Source organism: Calypte anna, chromosome 3 (assembly GCF_003957555.1).
Source record: "Calypte anna isolate BGI_N300 chromosome 3, bCalAnn1_v1.p, whole genome shotgun sequence".
Lineage (NCBI taxonomy): Eukaryota > Metazoa > Chordata > Aves > Apodiformes > Trochilidae > Calypte > Calypte anna.
The window spans coordinates 34,511,709-34,530,948 of NC_044246.1; the positions used below are offsets into that span (position 1 = coordinate 34,511,709).

At 37.9% G+C, this 19,240-nt stretch overlaps 1 protein-coding gene across 2 annotated transcripts in view; it reads right to left on the bottom strand.

Moving 5' to 3' along the window:
• PRKN (parkin RBR E3 ubiquitin protein ligase) overlaps positions 1-19,240 on the bottom strand; it is a 710,558-nt gene that overhangs the window by 28,614 nt on the left and 662,704 nt on the right. The gene's annotated exons all lie outside the window — the stretch shown is intronic.

A 19,240-nucleotide genomic window follows, 5' to 3' on the forward strand; every position in this document is an offset into this window, starting at 1 on the left:
TTCTTCATGAATCCCATAAAAGCTTCCAAAGGGAAAAAACTATGATTTTCTGTATTTATAATGTATATGCTACCTCAACTAGTGATATGACAATAGATACAAGAAAGATCAAGGAATAATATACACACTTTCTATTTAAAAAAAAACAACTTTCATGAAAAAAAAAAGGAATTCTGAGTTTCACCACTGCTGAATTAGGTATTTTTGTATTGCATAATGACTGCTAAGGGTATATACACATGACATTACACAAGGAATTAAGCTGTATAATACTTAAGGGGAGTGATGTTTAATGCCTTAGAGTAGCAAGCTGGGCAGTCTCTGTTAAGAATGCGCTTAACTCAAACCCCATGAACGGTGTCACCCAAATATATCTCAAGTATAAGCAAATGCCCAATAAAATTTTGCACTAGTTCATTACTCCTAGTTCACAGCAAATCTATTGATTCAGATTTTCTTACAGCCTGCATAAGAAATATATAAAGTCAAGCAATTATGCCATGTGATTACTTACATGAGGCCTTCTCAATCTGTAGGCTTTTTAAAACCTTATAATTGACCAACCAACCTACAGCCAGTCTTTGCAACCTTGTTTCAATTATGTCTTTTCTACTGAATTCTTTTCTTAAACCAGAAAATAATTTGAAATATCAGTGATGTGCTTTGTGTTGCTATTTGCCCAGCTCAGCCCACTAGAAGCTCTGCACTTAAAATCTGTCAACACTTTACAGATTTTCAAACGAAAGTAGTGTTAGGTTCTATTTCTTGACTTTGGTCTATGTGCCCTCCCATTATATGCATCTGATACATGACAGATGTGCATCTTAGGACTGAACTGTAGACAATGGGAGAACTATAAACATATAAAAGTAGCAGTTCTCTTAAGACCCTGAAAGTAAGCTTGTCCATCAACCACAGAAACTGTAAGGCTTAATAAGATGTGTGGTACTCTGAGATAACACATGCCTTGCAGGTGTTGTGAAATATAAGGCAGAGGCAAATGCTTTTAGTGACCTTCCAGTGTTATCTTATGGTAACATACACACCTTGGAATATCCTCCAAAAACATAAAATAGCCCCAGACTCACAGAAAATCAAATATATATATTTAAAAAATTAACAACTAAACAAAAGAAGTGAGGTGCATGATAATTAAATAGCCAGTAAAGAGCACATAGCTAATGAAATATTTCATTTCTGGACTGCTGATAAGAATAACAGAGAGGGTCAGAGGTGACTGCAATAAAATGTCACATACATTCCTCATGCTATTCAGGCATAGCAAATTCCACAAAAGGTTCTTAAATGAAACAAAAATGAAATAACAGAAGAGATAGTTTGGAAAGTTTTTTCTTTCTTCATGCACCTTAATATTTCTCAAAACACACCCATATAATTCTGATTGTCTTTTGGAATGCCATAGCTACTCTGCTGGATCATGCCACATCTATCCAGACAAATTCTGTAGCCTGCAGGTTAGTCCATATAGATATGTGTAACCAGAATAATCCAAGCTTTCAAATAATCTGTACATCATACAGAACTCAGTGGGTTCAAGTTTTCTAGAAAATATGGAATCGTTTCCTAAAAGATTCTTGAAAACCAGTAATCATCACTATTTTTTCCTAAACAATTTTAAGCAATTTCTCGGTTTGCTCTGAAATATTGCATCTCTGCAGGGTGTTTAGCAAGTACCAGGGAATATTCAAGATTTACAGTGTTTTCTCTTATGAATTTGTGAAAAACAAAACAAAACAAACCACAACAAAAAACCCTGTTCAGTTATAACGGATTAAATAGTAAGAGATATCAAAACAGGAAGTTCTAGTTCTCTCTGGCAGCAACCTCTCAAAAACGCTGCTAACAAAATTTCTCAATCATATTCTTTGAAAACAGAAAACCCTTCATCATTTGTTGGGCAAGCAATTACAGAAAAAACAGATGGGATTCTTTCATCCTGACCACCACAATAAACAACCAAAATCTGGTTTCTTTGTCCCGTCTGTAAATAAATACTATTTTCAGCTGGCATAGCTATCCACATATTGATTGCAACTCAACTTTTAAAAATACATCATCAGACGAATTGTCTTAATGTCCTCTTGAAGAAGGGGGTTCCATATTAGTGAAGTACTTCGCATTCAAGAGAGAGTTTATCTTGCTTTTTCTTTGAGTATTAGCTGTTCAAAATTCATAAGCAAGACTAAAATATAGCTTTGATCCAAAGACACATGAATGAATAAATGAATACCTCAACATTCAAACAGCACAAAAGCAAGATTGCACATAGTAAGAATTTCTGAAAACCTTATTTTGCCTCTAAGGACACATTATAAATCTATGCAGTTATTTCATATGATATTAATGATTTCATAGTACATTTGTAGAAAAGTAGTATCTTGTTCAGGGGCAAGATCTCTGGATACTTGCAATGTCTTTTACTGGACCAGTTGGTACAGCTTGAATACTGAGCAGGGCTCTAGGATATACAGAGTTAAGTTTGACCCCAAACTAAAATCTTCTCCCATTTTGAACTTTCATGGAATAAAAAGAAATTATGGGAGCTTTTCTGTAAGCACTAGAAATGAAGAAGACAGTTTTACAGACATTTGTATAATGAGTTTGAGACATGATACGGATTTTCTGATGTTTAATCAGGCTTGGGATAGTAATGCAGCTCAGGACATTTTAAAGGTCTCTCTCTCTTTTTTTTTTTCTTTCTGTCCTATTATCTAGTAAATGAAATTTGTGGAAATATATGTGGTAACATACAGTTCAAATTTGTCTCACACATTACCAAGTTACCTACAGGAGTGTGAAGATCAGCAAAGATACAGAAATAGTGCTTTTTGCATGAGACTTATTTCCATACAAAATCAGGATAAAAAAAAGTGAGCTCATCTCACACCCTGACAAGCTAAGTCTGCTGATAAAGAAGGTACAGGAATGTGGAGCAGATACATAGTGATGAACACAGGGTAAGAACTTAAAAAGTAGAGAACAGAGTGACATGTCCCATTGTTAAATCTGCTCCTCTTTGTGCTCTCTGTACAATTTTCTTTCATGCTCCTGTAACTCTCCTTCCTTTTTTCTTCTGTATGTTTTGAAAGGCAGAGAGAGATATCTTTTAAAGGCCTTCAATAGGTTTTTGGTAACCTATTGTATGCGATCATTTGCCTTCATTATGTTTCCATCATCTAATTTTTGCATTACTTAGTTTCATTCTTAGCTGAGACTGTGAAAAAAGAAAGGCATCTGGCTTTCTGTATGCTGTACGCAACACTTCCAATATATTACTCTAGAGGTGTTTTTTTTTTGATTGGGGTTTTTTTTTTTGGTGTTGGGTTTTTTTGTGTGTTTGTCTGGGTTTCTGTTTTTTTTTATTTTGGGTTTTTTTTTGTTTGGTTTGGTGGGGTCTTTTGTTTGTTTGTTTGTTTTTTCTTTCCTTTCATGGAAAGAATGAGTCATATTTTCCAACATTTCAGTACTTCAGTATTTCAAGTTTAGTTTTTCTGCTTTGTTCCTTTTTTTTTTCAAGAGCAAATATACCCTGAGGTGCAGGACGCAGTAGGGGTTACAGCATTTTTGATGCAATGTGGCTGGTGTCTTATGTAACAAGACCATCCCCTCCCAGGCTTTGCTTCATGTTGTTTACCCCAGCAATACAATCCAACATCTGATTTGCTTTCAGCACTGCAGCTGTATTTTAGTCCAAAGGCTTTAGGGACTTCTCTATAAACAGCTCCCAGCTCTCTCTCCCATTAAATAATCTCCATTCTGTTCAAGGAAGGGTTGTTTTCCCCATGAGTGCTGATTACCAAGGTAGCTGACTAAAAGTTGTTTTATTTCTATCTTCCTACCAATTAATTTACAGCACAACCACAATGCAGCACTTGCAACATCACAGCTATTTCCAAGAGACAATTTTGATGTCATAAACAAATGTGAGCTCCCAGGCAAGAGCCATCAAGAAAAGCCAAGAAGCGAAAAATAAGCTCTTAGGAATGCCATTATTAACTACTGGTAACCATGAATCACTTGTATCTATATAATACTATGAGAGCTCATAAGTTACACAGATGCTCCCCCAGAGATGACGAAACAATAACAAATTTAAAGGTATTTTTGTTTTATAGTTTCCTGATTGATCAGGATGTGATCTGATATGCTGCTACACTGACTACAGCAGAGGGCATTGGCAAGTGTGCACCATACAAGGGCAAACAGGGATTGACACATCAAACAAGGCCCATTTACCATGTACATAAAACTCATGGTAAATAAACATCTAAGGGCAGAGTTTCGAGCCACTGCTATATAATATGTGCAACTGAGGGTACAAACATGTTCTTTGTTTGCAGTTGACTCTGTAGTCACTACAGCATTGTGGTTTTGTTAAAACAGATCAGGATGGAGAAAAGGAAAGTTAGATTTTGCCTTGTCATGGCTGCTGCCCTCTGGGTCCTGCTGTGCATTCCCAAGGGGAACAGAAGCTTGCTTGTGCCTCTGGTACATATGGATGTGGTGGGAGCTGTGGGAATACAGGCTGGGACAGGGAGTGGCACCTGGAGTTGGACCTGGGAGCCAGGACATGAATACTGTGTGGGACACTCCCGGGAGGCACTGGAGAATTGCTTGAAGAAAGGAGAAAATGCACAGCTAAGTCCTCATCAAAAGGAGATAAATTCCTAAAAATCTGGAGGGCTTTCTGAGAAGTTTGTTGCTGCCTATGAACTAACAGCTGATGGGCTGGAAAGCAATATGGAAGTAATGGTGCACTTGTAATGACACATTCAAATATTTATCTTTTCCCAGACATTTTTATTTAATGTCTTGGTCATCAGCTTTTCTCTGTTTATTACTTCATGCTCGCTCAGCAAGTGGAATACAAATATGTATATGCATGCAATGTATAATTGTGAGTATAGATATTTGTATTCGTATATATAAACAGACAGTATATGTAGTATTTCATTTGGTATATTTTTAATGAAATCTATCTTCAGAGATGCAAAATAGTTTTCTGTTTTTTCAGAATACTTATTTAAAGAAAAATTGGGGTAGTTCAGTTTTTATGCCTTCTGGATAGTTGGAGATCCAGACATAGTAAACAGTAAGAATGCATTACTGTCCTATTAGGTTAAAAGCCTGTTGGGTCCAAAAGACAAGTTAATTAGGTTTTTTTCTTATAATTACAATTTTACAATGATTAATCTTCACAGTGCTTGTCTTTCAATCTCCTTATGAGAATCACAAGTTATTCTGCTGAAACAAAAACTAATTACTGGGGAGAGGTTTTTGCACCCTCTGAACGATGGGAATGAAGAAGCCATTTTTTAAAACTGACTTAACCTCTAGGACTATGCAATCCCCTCTGGTGTGAGTTTGGGAAGGGGGCTCGGAAGGGGATCCTGCAGCTTCAAGTGCAGCAGACACAGCTGAGATCCACCTGCCAAAAACAGAAAGTGAGATTCCCTGCAGCAGTTTTTGTCCTGGGTCCAAAAGTGTGTCTAGTTCTGTCTCCCACAAAAGCTTCCCCGCTTCAGTAACAGATGCCTTCAGGTATCCAAAGACTTACTGATGAAAGATAAGTACAAGAGGAAGACCAGGGAAGAGAAAGATTTCAGCCTCCTGACTGTGCAGACAACCTCAGCCCAACATTTATCATTCTTTTAGAAGCGTAGCTGGGTTTCATGGTAAAGAACTGCAAAGAGGTAGCAGCTTCAAATGCTTTTCTACTCAAATGCTTCTATACAAAGGAACAGTGTTGGTGTGTACTTCAGGCTAGATCCAATGGAGGCCTTGGACAGAAGTTAAATAGAAGTGCACAGAAGTGAAATAGAATGAAATACACTCACTTGAGCACATACAGCAATTTGATGACGGTGCTTCAGAGCAGCTCAGAGCTGCTGGTGAATAGGTGTGTTGTTACCTCATAGAGACTGTATAGGGTCCACAAAGGCACTTAGTGGATGGATTATTAAAGCCTAAGCCTACACAGAAATTCCTGGGTTGCATTTTGCAGGCAGACACAAAGCAGAGAGTAAAGATCCACCTTTTGCAGTGGAAGTAGGACATGAGTGGAACTCCCCAGGGATGTGTGCAGGGAGCTGCTGTTTGCCTTTTGCAGCCATGAGTCTGCAACGAGGTGAGAAAGTTTGCAAATGAAACTACATTGGTTAAAGAGGCAAGGATGAATGCTGACTGTGAAGAGCTATAGAAGAACCTTACAAGGCCGAAGATAAAGTGGCAGGTTAAATTCAATGTATAGTCTGAGACTATTTAAATTAATTCAGTAGAAGATTTAGGGGGTACCAGATGAAGACAGTATGAATGAAGTTCAAAGCAGCTGATGGGATGGAAGTGGTTCCTCATGTCACAATACATCTGTGGTCTTTATTGCTGAGGGAGGCTGTGCATGATAAAAATCACACCTTTTCAAGACAGCCTGGTCAAGTGCATGGAAGAGATATCAGTGGGAATAATTACAGAGACATCAGACTCAGAAAGTGTCCCCAGCTAACTGCAGTCTGAGAAGGTGTAAGAGACAGTATCATAGTGGGTTGTTCTGCTCCTACCCTTTCCTAGGGACCTGCACCTGGCTGCTCCTGCTGCCACCATGAAGGCCCCTTGGTGCAGTATGGCCAATACCCACCATGGAGAAGCATGTTCTGCCTCTGCCTGAGGGGGGACTCCAGGCAGATGCTGGTGCTGGGCCCTGAGGCAGGGGCTATGGGCACTGAAAGGTCAGGAAGTATGAGTTGCCCAGGGTGGTGCAGGCAGGAGTACAGTAATACTACTGTAACTCACTGTCACACAGATTTAGAATGGGCATTGTTGTGGTACTGGTACCAGGACAATGGAGCTGGCACTGGTACCACTCACCTCTGCTGCCAACAAGCTCTGCCAGGAGTTGCTGACGAGTAGAGCCAAAATCAGGCCCTAGTGCATGCCATAACAGCTACACCAGCTGCCTGCAGGAGCTACAGGAAGCCAATCTACCCTGTAGCTTATTAAACTGTGTTGAGGGTCACGTCAATGCCAGAAATAACTCAAAATGGAAAGCATTCCTCACTACTTCCCAGCTCCCTTTGCAATGAACTGCAGTTGCCCTGATGCCACTGCTAGAGCAGCACAGGGACTATTTCTTCATATATGAGATGCTGACTATGTAAAAATAGGTCTGGCACAACATGAAGCAATGGAAAACTATATATAGAATGAGAATTTAAAACAAAATTTTAAATAAAGGGCTTATAACCTTATACTTTTCCCCACTCTATTAAAAATTGCACAGCCTTCAGTATCAGATTAAAGAAACAGCACGTCTTGACAGCAGTTAACCTCTTTTAAACCCTAAAAATGAACTGCAAAATGTTTTTAGAAATAGCTTGGGTAATTAAATAAGACAATCCAGTTCTGTTCTTCCTTGTAAGTTTCAGACCAAATTTTTATTCAAGATATTTTATACCAGCATAGAGCTGTTCCTTCTTTGCTGTAAGAATTAATGTAGAAATTAAAGCAAATAGACCTTTCATTGATCACTGGGTATTTAAAAATGAAAAAAAAGAAAAAGCACAAGGGAAGATATATGTTGATTTAAAGTTTCTTTCCAGATTAATTTTCAATCTTCATCATATGGAGGAAATCTAACAAAAACATTTAATTTAAAAATTCTATTACACTTTATATATTAGTATTTTCTATGTAGGTACTTCTCAAATGGAAGAAACAAGGCTGCTTATATATCTATACCCTCTCATGTTTCCAAGGGTTTAGTAGAAACTTCGTCCCAGTGGATAGAATAATAAAAAGCCTGTTTCCTATGTTAGCTAACAGTTGTATACATCATTAACTAGAAACATAGTTAATGTTTAAATAGGTAAATGTATTTCAGACAAATATAAGACAAATATAAGAACTATGCAGAGAGCTAAGTAAAAATTTACGTTGCTACAGAATAATTTACAACTTGATTATTTGTTAGATGACGACAAGAAAACAAATGCAACACTTTGGTTTCCTTTTATGAGAAGCATTAAAGAGAATCATGGTATCTCTCCAATGACAGTAGAGGAGTTTTTAACAAGATGCTGAAAAACGCAGAAGGTAAACAGATTTGCAACTAACCTTGGCTTGCTAGCTGGGTTTCTTTTATGTGTGGAAACCATTATGACTGCTACTCATTTTTGGAGGTATAGGTTTGCTTTCTGATCTAACAGATCTGTGCATGATGATGATATCTTTTGAGAGAATAATGCTCTAACATCAGTTGTTGAACTAGTACCTTGATAATAACCTCCAAGGTAGCTAAGAGTAGTCTGAAACACCCATTTCATTGCTGTCTGAGAAGTGGCAACTAAGGAACTGACTTCTGCTTTTAACTCACTGCTACCTCCAGCAAGTCACAACTCCTGAATCTTATTCTCTGGACTTTTGAACGATAGTGGAAAGTAATTCAGAAACTTCTGAAATGTGCAAACTGAAATCCCTCAAATGGCTTGCCAGAGTATGGATCCCCTTCAGTTCTGTCCATGGGACTGGCACTCAGTCGCCTTTCTACAGTCATTTTCACCACTCTGCCCACAAAAAAATTGAACATTCCAGTGAGGGACTTATATATCTAAGCACTTCCTAAGGCCTGTGAGATGGAGCTGAGCACTGCAGATTTTGGTAAGCAGGCATGAGCATCTGCACTCCGCTGAGAGTGGAGCAGGCAGCCCGGCCCTCTGTGTTGCACAGCTCAGCCAGACTGGGGCTGTCTGAGGCATCCAGAAAACAAGCATGCAGACAGATACCTCCTGCTTGAGGTGATGTGAAGGGTGTGATTACTTACCAGCTTTTATAAGAAAGCTGTAACTAGAAACAAAACAGAGCTGGCTGTAACCTAGGAAACTGCTGTGAAATAACCACAGAGCAAGTGAGCACAACCGCTGTGCGAGTTACATCTGCAGCAGACATCAACATCTGGAAATTGCCCTGTAAGCTACCAAAAGCCCCTATGGCTTCTTACTGACAGGCTTTTAAATGGACTATAGACCTTGGTCCCTGGCTGCTCAGCAGAGAGCAGGTGGTGCTCTGTGGGTAGTAGGAATCAGGGTCTTCGCCATCTCCTGAGAAGGGGGCTCCAGTAGAAACATGACATCAGCTCTAACAGGGCGTTGGACATATTTTCAGATTACCCACAGGTTTACAAGCAATTTTTTCAAAATTTATATTACAAGCTATGCACTCCATAAATCTTTAGAAAAAGCCCTTGACCCAGAAAGAAGATGTTAAACTAAACAGCTGTAAGAGAAAGAATGATACGTGCAGGCTGCATGCAAAGGAAAGGTATGTAATACAGTTTGGACACCTTTAAGAAGATTTTCTCACTTCAGATAGTTAGGGTTGTTTGGGGGGTTTTCAAATGCAATTTCAAATTTCAAAAGCTCTTAATTTCAGGATTTGAAAGACTCTTCCCCCCCCCACTCATCTCAAGAGTCCTGTTAACCTCAACAGAAGTTCTGAAAAACTGGAAAGCATTTCCCGACACTCAGCAGAACTCAGCACCTTTTATATACAAATATCCCAAAGCCCAAGATAAGGAAATGTGTTATTCCTTCAATGTCATCAAGCAATTCTGAACCTACATACCCTTGCCATGTGCACCCTCTATTCTACAGCTCAGCTAATCTTTGACTCCTACTTTTTCTAACCAGCAAAAACCTTTTGTAAACACATAAAGTTCTGGCAACTTCACTTATTCTGAGCAATGCCCTTCAACACAAATACTGTCTTTGTTTTCCACAGCACCACTTTTAAAGTAGGACACTGTTGAATGTGATTATTTCATCTAAACAACTTCTAGAACAGATCTTATGATTGCCTATCACAAGTAACACAGTATAGAATCAGAATCTGCATTTTCATTTGAAAAGCCATTCCTTTCATAAGTTTCTGAGCCTTTTTTTGTCGTCTCCCTGAAGTGGAAAACACCAATGTCCACACAGAAATTCAGAATTACAATGACTGCAAACAGAAAATCAGACATCAAATATTTCCAACAACCAAAAGAAGCACAATTTCTTATGAAACTCTACATTAAAACAACACAAATTTAGCAAAGTTTGGATCTGGACTTAAACTTCTGCTGTTGGGTTATCACAAGAGCCCCCCAATTTTGATACTTTAATATAATAAACCAGAGATTTGCTCCTCCTGTATTCCTGTGTTTGGGAATGCATAGTATGCATCAACATGGCACATGAACATTGTTGGGAATACATGGCTCTGGGATACATGGTACATTTAATTACTGCACTTGTGGAAATTTTTGAACTGTGGTAGGAAAACAGATCAAACAACAGGTAAAAGAAGTTGAGTTGTTTAAGACTATTTCCTTTAACAGCTTTCATATTGTAATACAAGAGAACAGGGAATTGTTTGAGTAAGGATTTTATAGACATATATAGCATCATAGTAATATTTTTTAGATGAAGCTCAAGGCTGATTATGCATGAAAGACAAATCATTCTCTCACCCAACAGAGGATGGTGTCTGCAGACCAGAATATCAACACAGAACTGTGGTAAAAATTCTTCAGTTGTCAAAGACTACATTATACATGGGCTGAAAATGAATGGATTTTGGTTCTAAATAGAGACACTCTTTCCATTCACAGAAAATTAAATTTAGTCCAGAAAGGAGAAATATCAAGGATTCACTTTCTTTCTAAAATTATCCGACAGCTTCACTGTTAATGACATGCAGTCTGTCATTCCTCAGAAAATCTGTGAAAGCCACAGCTGCAGTGTTACCTGAATTTTACTAATGCACTGTTCCCAGAATTAATAAAACCATATGGATAGACCTGGCTTTAACAGAAACAACACCAACAGATACAAAACCTTTCATCCTGCTCACTTATGATACATTGCCAATGACTGTGACTAAAATGACAAGAGTACACATTAGCTACTCCTGTGCAGCTGAGTCAAGGATGTATATGCTAATACGACATTTTCTTAACTTTTGACTTTCTAGCTTTTCATCCGTAACATTTGTGCACAGATTTTGAAAAGGAACTTATTTACCTATAGAAAAACTAATGTCATTTTGAGGACAATTTAAGGTCTTAATTATGATTTCTTATTCTTTTGAGGCTATATACTATAAACAGAGCTTTGCTGTAAGTGTTGAGGACCACAGATAAAATGCTATGAAGTATCCTCTACAATTAATTTTCTTGTAGATAAAGTGAAAAGTTGTATTGTTTAGTTTATCAAGCTGTATTTGTAACTAGAATTGTCTCATGGATTCAACACACATCTCTCTTAACATGCCAGTGCCATGTATTAGATACTTTTGTCATGAGTGTTTTTCACCGATAGCTTGAGCAAAGGCTTTGAAGAAACAGAGTATGAATGTGGTTCCTCTCAAAATGTCCATTTCTTTACACTGTTGTAGCAAGCTACTGATTGTAGCAAGATTTCCTGTTGGGACCAGAGACCACCTTCCATCTCAAAACAAAATGCTGCCTATTGGCTGACAAGGGGGAAAGAAGGATATATCTCTACTAAAATGAAAAATTCCTGCCTTGCTTTGTAAAATTCACACATATTTTACAATGGATACCTCACACTGCTTGCAACGTAGATGCAAAACCTGATACACCAGCCTCTAGCAGCAAGAAATATTTTCACCTTCTTATGTGCTAAACTTGGTTCAGCTTTCATAAGAAAACTCTGTTCTCTTCAATGTCAGATTATGTAGAATGTAGATTGAATTAAAAATAATAGCAGATTATCTCAATGAAGAGAAAAAGATCCTTCTTTGTGGCAATAATTTCTATTTCAGCTTATTGGTTTCTGTCTCTGTTCTGAGCAACGTGATTGTCCATATGCAGGACCGATTCTGCAGCATTTTCCCTGCTAGTCCTGCCCTGTAAGGACTCATCAAGGTGACCCTGCCTAGACAGGGCAGCTGGGCAGCAGGGAGCTGCTGTCTTCCCAAAGGCTTGGTCAAACTCCCTTCCAAGACATTTAATAAGGGTGAAAGCAGATGACAAGAACTTTTTGTCTTCCTCTGGCTTTTCTTGGCCTAGGGCAGCCCTTGAATTTACAAGGGCACCAGCTGCTAGAAAGGCTTCAAGAGAAGCAGAACTGAAGTATGAAGCTCCCCAGAAGGTGAATGCAGCCCTGGGCACAGCTAAGGAACAGACAGACATGTTGCCCAGCATACGTCTAGGTCACAAATGTGAAATACCAAGATTTCAATTTCCCTTGGAGGAGCTCTGGACCCAGAGGGAATCTCTCTGACTTAACTACCAGCCCTCTCTCCTCTCCCCAGAATAATAAACAGAACAATGCTCCCCTTGAGAAGGGAAAGAAAAGAGAAAAGACTGGGGTAGTGTTGTTTTGCCTCATCACTAAAGACTGAAGTGTCTTTAGGACTAAAGTGTAGTCCTGCCCCCCACAAGCAACTAAAGACAAAGCCCAGATATCCCTGCCTGGCAGTAGCTCCTGTAAGAATGACCAAATTCAAATGTCCTATGTCCTTCTTCACTTTTTAGCACATCTTTACCTTTAACCACAGGAAAATCTTTTTTTTTTAATACTCTTGACACCAGAGGAGAATGGAATGAGGGAAATTACATCTGAAATAGCAAATGTAGGGGTTTTGAGTCATAACCCAGAAGCATCTTTTTATAGATGAAGACTGCAATCGTTTTGACAAGCTAAGAGTAGTTGGGTGTTTTTTGTGTAATTTGACTTATCTAGGTTTGCTTTTTATAGATCTTTTTCCTGCCCACATGGCAACTTCTTGTTTACTGCCTTTTCCAAGTAAGGCAATTTGTTTCCTTTTGTAATTAAAACATAAAAAATTACAGCAGTGTTCAGTCATAAAAGCATAATATGGTTACAGACTTTATTAGTAGAGTTGCTTGATTTTTACAGTGGGAAAGCAAGAGAAATGAAAAACAGTTATTTGTTGCACCAGAGAAAATATGTAAAATAACCCTGAGTTTCTAAATTCTGTATTAGAGGCACTTCCATTTATGATGGGATGGGAATTGTTGTTTGGGCCTCTTTATGGCTAAAGAGTTTAATGTGTCCATGAGTATTTCTGTGAAATATGACGTGCAATTTTTCGGTGAACATTAGCACAAATAAAACTTGACAGAATTATATGTTTGCAATAGGATAGTGAGCAAGTCCAAAATGTAGTTAAGACCAAACCATATTGATGTTAAAACTGAGCTTCTATTTTGAAGAAAAAGCTTTGTATAATACTACAGTTCCAGTATGAAATATCACCTCCACCACATGTACCTCACATAAGCCAGCATTCATTCACAGAGAATAAAGAAGAAGAGAGAGCAATCAGACTGTACAAGACACTGCTTTGCTAAGCTCAGCATATTGTTTCTAACACTGCTGGTTATGTAAAAGCAATATTTGTTTTATACTTTCGGAAAATATTTGACTTGTTAATTGTGGAATTTGGTTTTGCCTGGTTTCAGTTATGTGACACTTGTTCTTGTTAAACTCTTACATCATCAGGTTTTAAAATTCTCTGACGGGTCAGAACATCCAAAGCACCTTCCCCAGGAGAGGGATCCATCATCCCTCAAATTCTCTTCTCTTTATTTAAATCAACAGTCTCACTTTTCAAGGCATTTTCTCCAGTTCTAGACTAAACCCTGTGGCTTTTATCTGATCCTCCTCAAATTTTCAACTGTTCCCAATCATGGCATCCCCATTCTTAAATCTAAGGATCACTTGTTCCTGCTGCATCCTCCTGGGAGTGCACAGGTAGTTGGCACGGGCCTCAGAACCCACAGATCCTTCTCAAGCTCACCACTTGCTTAAATGTAGTAGGATATCTGGGAGGTAGTTGTGCAGTTGTGCATTTATATTAAAAGTGCATTTTGTTTGTGATCTCAGTTGCTGAGAATGTTTGTGTCTCTGTCTGCAGTTACCACCAATTTTTGTGTCACCCACAAGTTTTCTGATGGGTCACTTCCATTCACCTCCAGACCATTGATTAAAATGTGGCTTTGTACCAACATCTATGAAACTCCAATGAAATCACTCCCCTACAGCATAATTTCTCACTGGCAACAGCTTTTTTGACATCTGTTCAGTACATTAGAATGTCATAAGTTACGAAGTCATAGCCCTTGCAATAAATCATAGTCTATGGTTACTACCCAATTATATTCATCAACCAAATATGTCATTACGTCTGAGATTTAAATCACATTTGTTGACAAGATCTTCTTTTTATAAAGTCATGGTGTCTGAAATTGATTACTTTCTTGCCCTTTAAGTCTTTATTAATTTAATTGCATTGGCACTTTCTTGTTTTTGTCAGGAGTAGCTGTCAGGCTAACCACCATATAGTTACCTGGACACCCTGCTTGACATTTTTAATCAGGAAAAGATACAATATTTTGCAACACGAGCTAGCAGCACTTCATCATTATTGTTATTTCATTTTACCAGAACTTCCTCTGCCCCAAGATTCATTTGAAAAAGCATCAGCAGACTTTAGATCTCCTTATCTATTTCTATCAGGAGATCTTATTTCAGGATTCTCTTCTGAATACATATTCTTGCATCTACTTATTTGGAAATATTTATGCCAAGCCGGCATTTCTGCAGTCCTTCCAAGTTAATAAGTGCTGGCAAGTCTGCATGTGAAATAAAATGCTTTATGTTACTTCCTTTCAAATAAAGAACTAAAATATTTATTGTACACTATTGATAATTTTGCTGCTAGATCTACCAATTTTGCTAGAGACTACCAAACTAAGGCTTTCTGTAACAACGGATATACTCATCTTTGTTATCCTTCTTTAATTTTTTAAAGAAGAATTTTTAATTTTTTTAATCCTTAATTTTTAATTTATTTTTTATTTTTTCTCTAGAAGCCATGAATATTTATTTTCATTTTTAATTTCTTTCATTAGTTTTCCATATTTGAAAAATTCTAATTGATATTAATATTTACTTTTCCTTCATCTTATTAGTTATATTCTGCTTTCTATCTCTGTTTTTTTGTCTGTTCTAAACAAACTGCAAGCCAAAAGTGCCTTTTAACCAGTATCTACTATGGTCAAGAATGAGTTATGCTTCTTGAATAATCATTACTATCAATTAATCCATCTCTGAGAATCAATTTTTCATTTCAAGAATACTTCGAAAATGTAATATTTATGTTTATATTTGAAAACATTTAAGGCCTGCACTGCGAATTTAGCAGTCATATTTTGAAAAAATATTACATTTTTATTGTGCTCAACTGAACATGTGCTACATTTTCTACCACTTAATGCTTATGTAAGCAGTTACGCTTGTACAATCTTACAGAATAAAGTGTCTTAGAAGGCAGGAACAAGTCTGGTGGTTTTGGCCTGTGGAGGCCCCTGCATTTCAAATCCTGATCACTCCATGACTACCTGCTGTCATTTTCAAAATATTCCTAAACCAGCTCCTACAATTCCATTCAATTTTTTTTCTTCTTCATCTTTCTAATTCAGCCTTGTCCTAAGTTCCATGAAGAACTTCAGCTCTATACCAGTTACTGTCAGGACTACAGTCTGGGGAATGTAGTTAATACCTTATTACAAATTAAAGAAAGTATGTGGACTTATTAAAACTTGTGAGCATAGAGGTAAAATCATTTATAAAGAGATTTAACCCTGTGTTTGCAGGAGATGAACATGGGCAAACCCCATGGCATTTCCAAACTCTGCCATTCCAGAGGCTCTGCAATTTATAAACCAGTCAGTGGTTAAACCATTCAGCCAGCTAGTGTGAGAACTGATGAGTTCTTATGTGTATATAACAGACTCCTCCACCAAGAAATGAGAAACTTTTTTCTTGATTTCATAAGGCACTTTTGTGTCCACCACCCATAGTTCTTCTTGCCCAGACTCACAAGCCATGAACCTCACCATCAGTGCAGCCTCAGAACAATTTTGCTTACCACTTTTGCTGTTTGAGGCATCATGTACAGTGAGGGTGGTCTATGACAGCGTATTTCAGTAAAGTGCCACAGCTGTTACAAGTCTGGGATGGGACAGCACTCTATAAAATTAATTATAATTTTAAAAAGAAATAGTGCTTGTCGTGGCCCTACCATAGTCCCACGCATGAGGGAAGTGACTGAGAATAGGGCTGTGTCTCTGTACTTCATTAACCTGTCTCACATCTTAATCCAGGCTGAACTAAGCCCTGTGCTTGATTGCTTTCCACAATCTATGCTAATTTGTGTAGCTAGCAATTTGTGTGGATCTCTAGCACTGCTGTGTCGAAACAGACTGTGATCCAGCAATGCAGATTTCCTCCTCCCATTGCTATGCAAGGTCCACACAGCAAGCCGGGTGAATCGAGCATGGCTTCGGGTTTCTCTTTTAATCAAGTGCAATGGCATGCAGGACAGCAAATAATCCATCTGCACACTGTATTTAAAGGAAATTAAAGCTTCCTGAAGAATGAAAATACATACACTTACCAACTGAATTTCAAGGATTATAATTATCCATAGTCACAAGCAAGACAAAAAAAAAAAAAAAAAAAACCAAAACAAAACAAAAAAAAAAACTCCCTTTAATTTTAACAAGATCCAAAGGTGAAAACAATCTGGGACTGAAATTTACTGCATAAAATGTGGTCCATCAGTTTTAATTTGTTTTTTAATTACATATTTTTTAAAAATACCTTGTATTTTCTAGTCGGAGCAGCACAATCTTCAGGACATTTTTATTTTCCAAGTTGTGCCATTGATATCGAAAAAGGATGTGAGTACTACAGTCTAGCAACTGACCTGCTTGAAACTGTAAAATGCATCTGAGACCACTAACAATTTGACCTGTATCAAAAGCAGTGAACAAGTGAACACATGGTAAAGGACACCAACTTTCTGCTTTTTGTTTCACTGTTGAACAACTTCAAGCTACATGGAAAGCCCCCAAAATAAGTTTCATTCGCAAGCTACCTTCAAGTGCAACATCCAAATTTCAAAATGCTCTATTTTAAGGTTTGTTGGGATGAGATCAAATCTCTGGTTGAACTAAACACACACATTTGTCACTCTGTGAGTGAAGAAAATGAGAGCACTCAGAGGCTCTGACCATATGCCTTGGGAAGCACATCCTTACACAGCTACTCTCCAGCACTTGCGTGTTAGATCCCCGTGCTATCAGCACTAAACTTCTGTGCACTATCCATTTGTTCTCTAGGTAGAAATCAAAATTAGGAAGGCACAGAATAGATTAACGCTTCCCCCAGCTACCTAAACTACTGAGTTTTGCCTATCATGTTATTTAAATTTAGCATCTTATTAAATTAAGTCTCTGAGAGATGAAGTGACAGCCAGAAGGTCCTTGATACATCGGAAGCAGTGGCATACCAGGAAAAGAGTTGACAGCACTACTGTTCTTGGGAATATGAGCATCTTTAATTTACAGCCATCTTGCATAGGTTTGGTTTGATGCTCTCAACTGAGAAAAGATGTCCCCAAAATTGCAATCTTGTTTTATTAAATTCACAGTTTTCTGAGTTCAGTGTCAAGCTGGGATTCACCTAAGGCATTTGAACACTTGTCTAAGAGTATTATCTTAGTCTGGCTGTGCTGTCCTATATATAAAAATGTCCATACTAACTGTCCATATAACTGATGTTATATGATAAGAAAGCTTCTGCTTACATATGCAATAAAGGTAGAGCTCTGTCTCAGTCTTGAAGAGTGTGCAAATGTCTGTTTCAAAGAAACTCCAGATCATTTCAAGATGTGTTCCTTAAAGTTAATCTGTATTGCTGCAGATATACACAGTATTGGAAAAAATTTGGGAAGAGGTATTGCACTATGAAAATTAATATCTAATTCTTGATACTGCTGAGGTAATTACAATATTCCAAATCTGAGTTTTACACCAAGGATGCCCTTCAGCTATTCTCAAAATTGTGGTTTTACCCAGGTTTACCTTCAATCTCATTTTGTTTTCTTTCCTAGTGAGATACAGCTGTACTTTTTCTGCAGTTTCCTCAAGTTCCAGGGCTACTTCTGAATATTTTCCTTGCAAAATACCAGGGCTCTAGTTTGAGGTGCCTCTTCCTATTTATTTTGGCTTTCATTAGTCGAAAGGTTAAGTTATCCTCTTCCTCTTAGCCCACTCCAGAAATTTTTGTGGGTAGATAAGAGTGAATTCAACACCAATTTCATATATTTTTCTCTTAGCTGTGGTAGGGTTCAATGAAGATCCATTAATCTCTTCCTTGTTAGTGGGAACAACTTTCAAAGTCTTCTGACTTACGGACAGTATTATGCATTCAAATCCTTTTTTGTTTCATGGCCAATTGTCTATCTGCTCCTACATGGTCAAGCTACTTGATTATTATTTCTTAATTATAGTAAAAATGTGACGAACTATACAAAACTGAAGTGTTCTGGCATAAGCACTAACCTGAGCTGTTTATTTACTTTTTCTAGCAAAATGGATCCACATCTGCCACTTCTTCCACAGGAACAACATTTTGCAGGCTGTCAGATTTGCTGATGACACCACTCTACTGAACAGAAAAAAGCAAAAATGTGTCCTGCCAAAACCTATAAGAGTTTATCACTGCTCCTTTTCATTTTGCACATTTGCATATGTTCAACTTCAGTGATTTTAATTTGGCAGACATACCACAAAATTTTAAATCTGATAAAGGCTGGAGAGATGGCTTTTTAATATATATATTTTTTATATAAAGTTTACATACCTAAATTACTAACCAAAGTCTCAAAATTTCTTGAAGAATTTTTGAAACGTGTCTCTATAAGGCATTTCTAAGTGAAGTTGATGAAAAATGCCTCTTAATTGAGTTTGGGATTTTTGATACTAGATTCCCAGTTTCACAGAGGCTTTGCAGGTCCCATCAAGTGTAGTGGAACAAAACAATCAGATGCCTCTGATTACCGAGAAGTGGGTGTGAGCTGGTATCAAATCCACCTGTGCCCAATTAGGGCAGGCCCCCTATTGAGCATGTGCAAGACCAGGGGGCCAATAAAAGGTGAGGCTCACAGCCACAGACTAGCTCACTCTCAAGCACTGTATTACCTTTATTGCGCCACTAGCGCTCATCACCTCCAAGGTGAGGCTCTCTGAGGAGTCTCGAACCCGGGGCTTTCAGCATTGCAGTACTGGGTCTTAACCAGCTGCACCACGAGAGCCTCACCTTGGAGGCGATGAGCGCTGGTCTTGCAC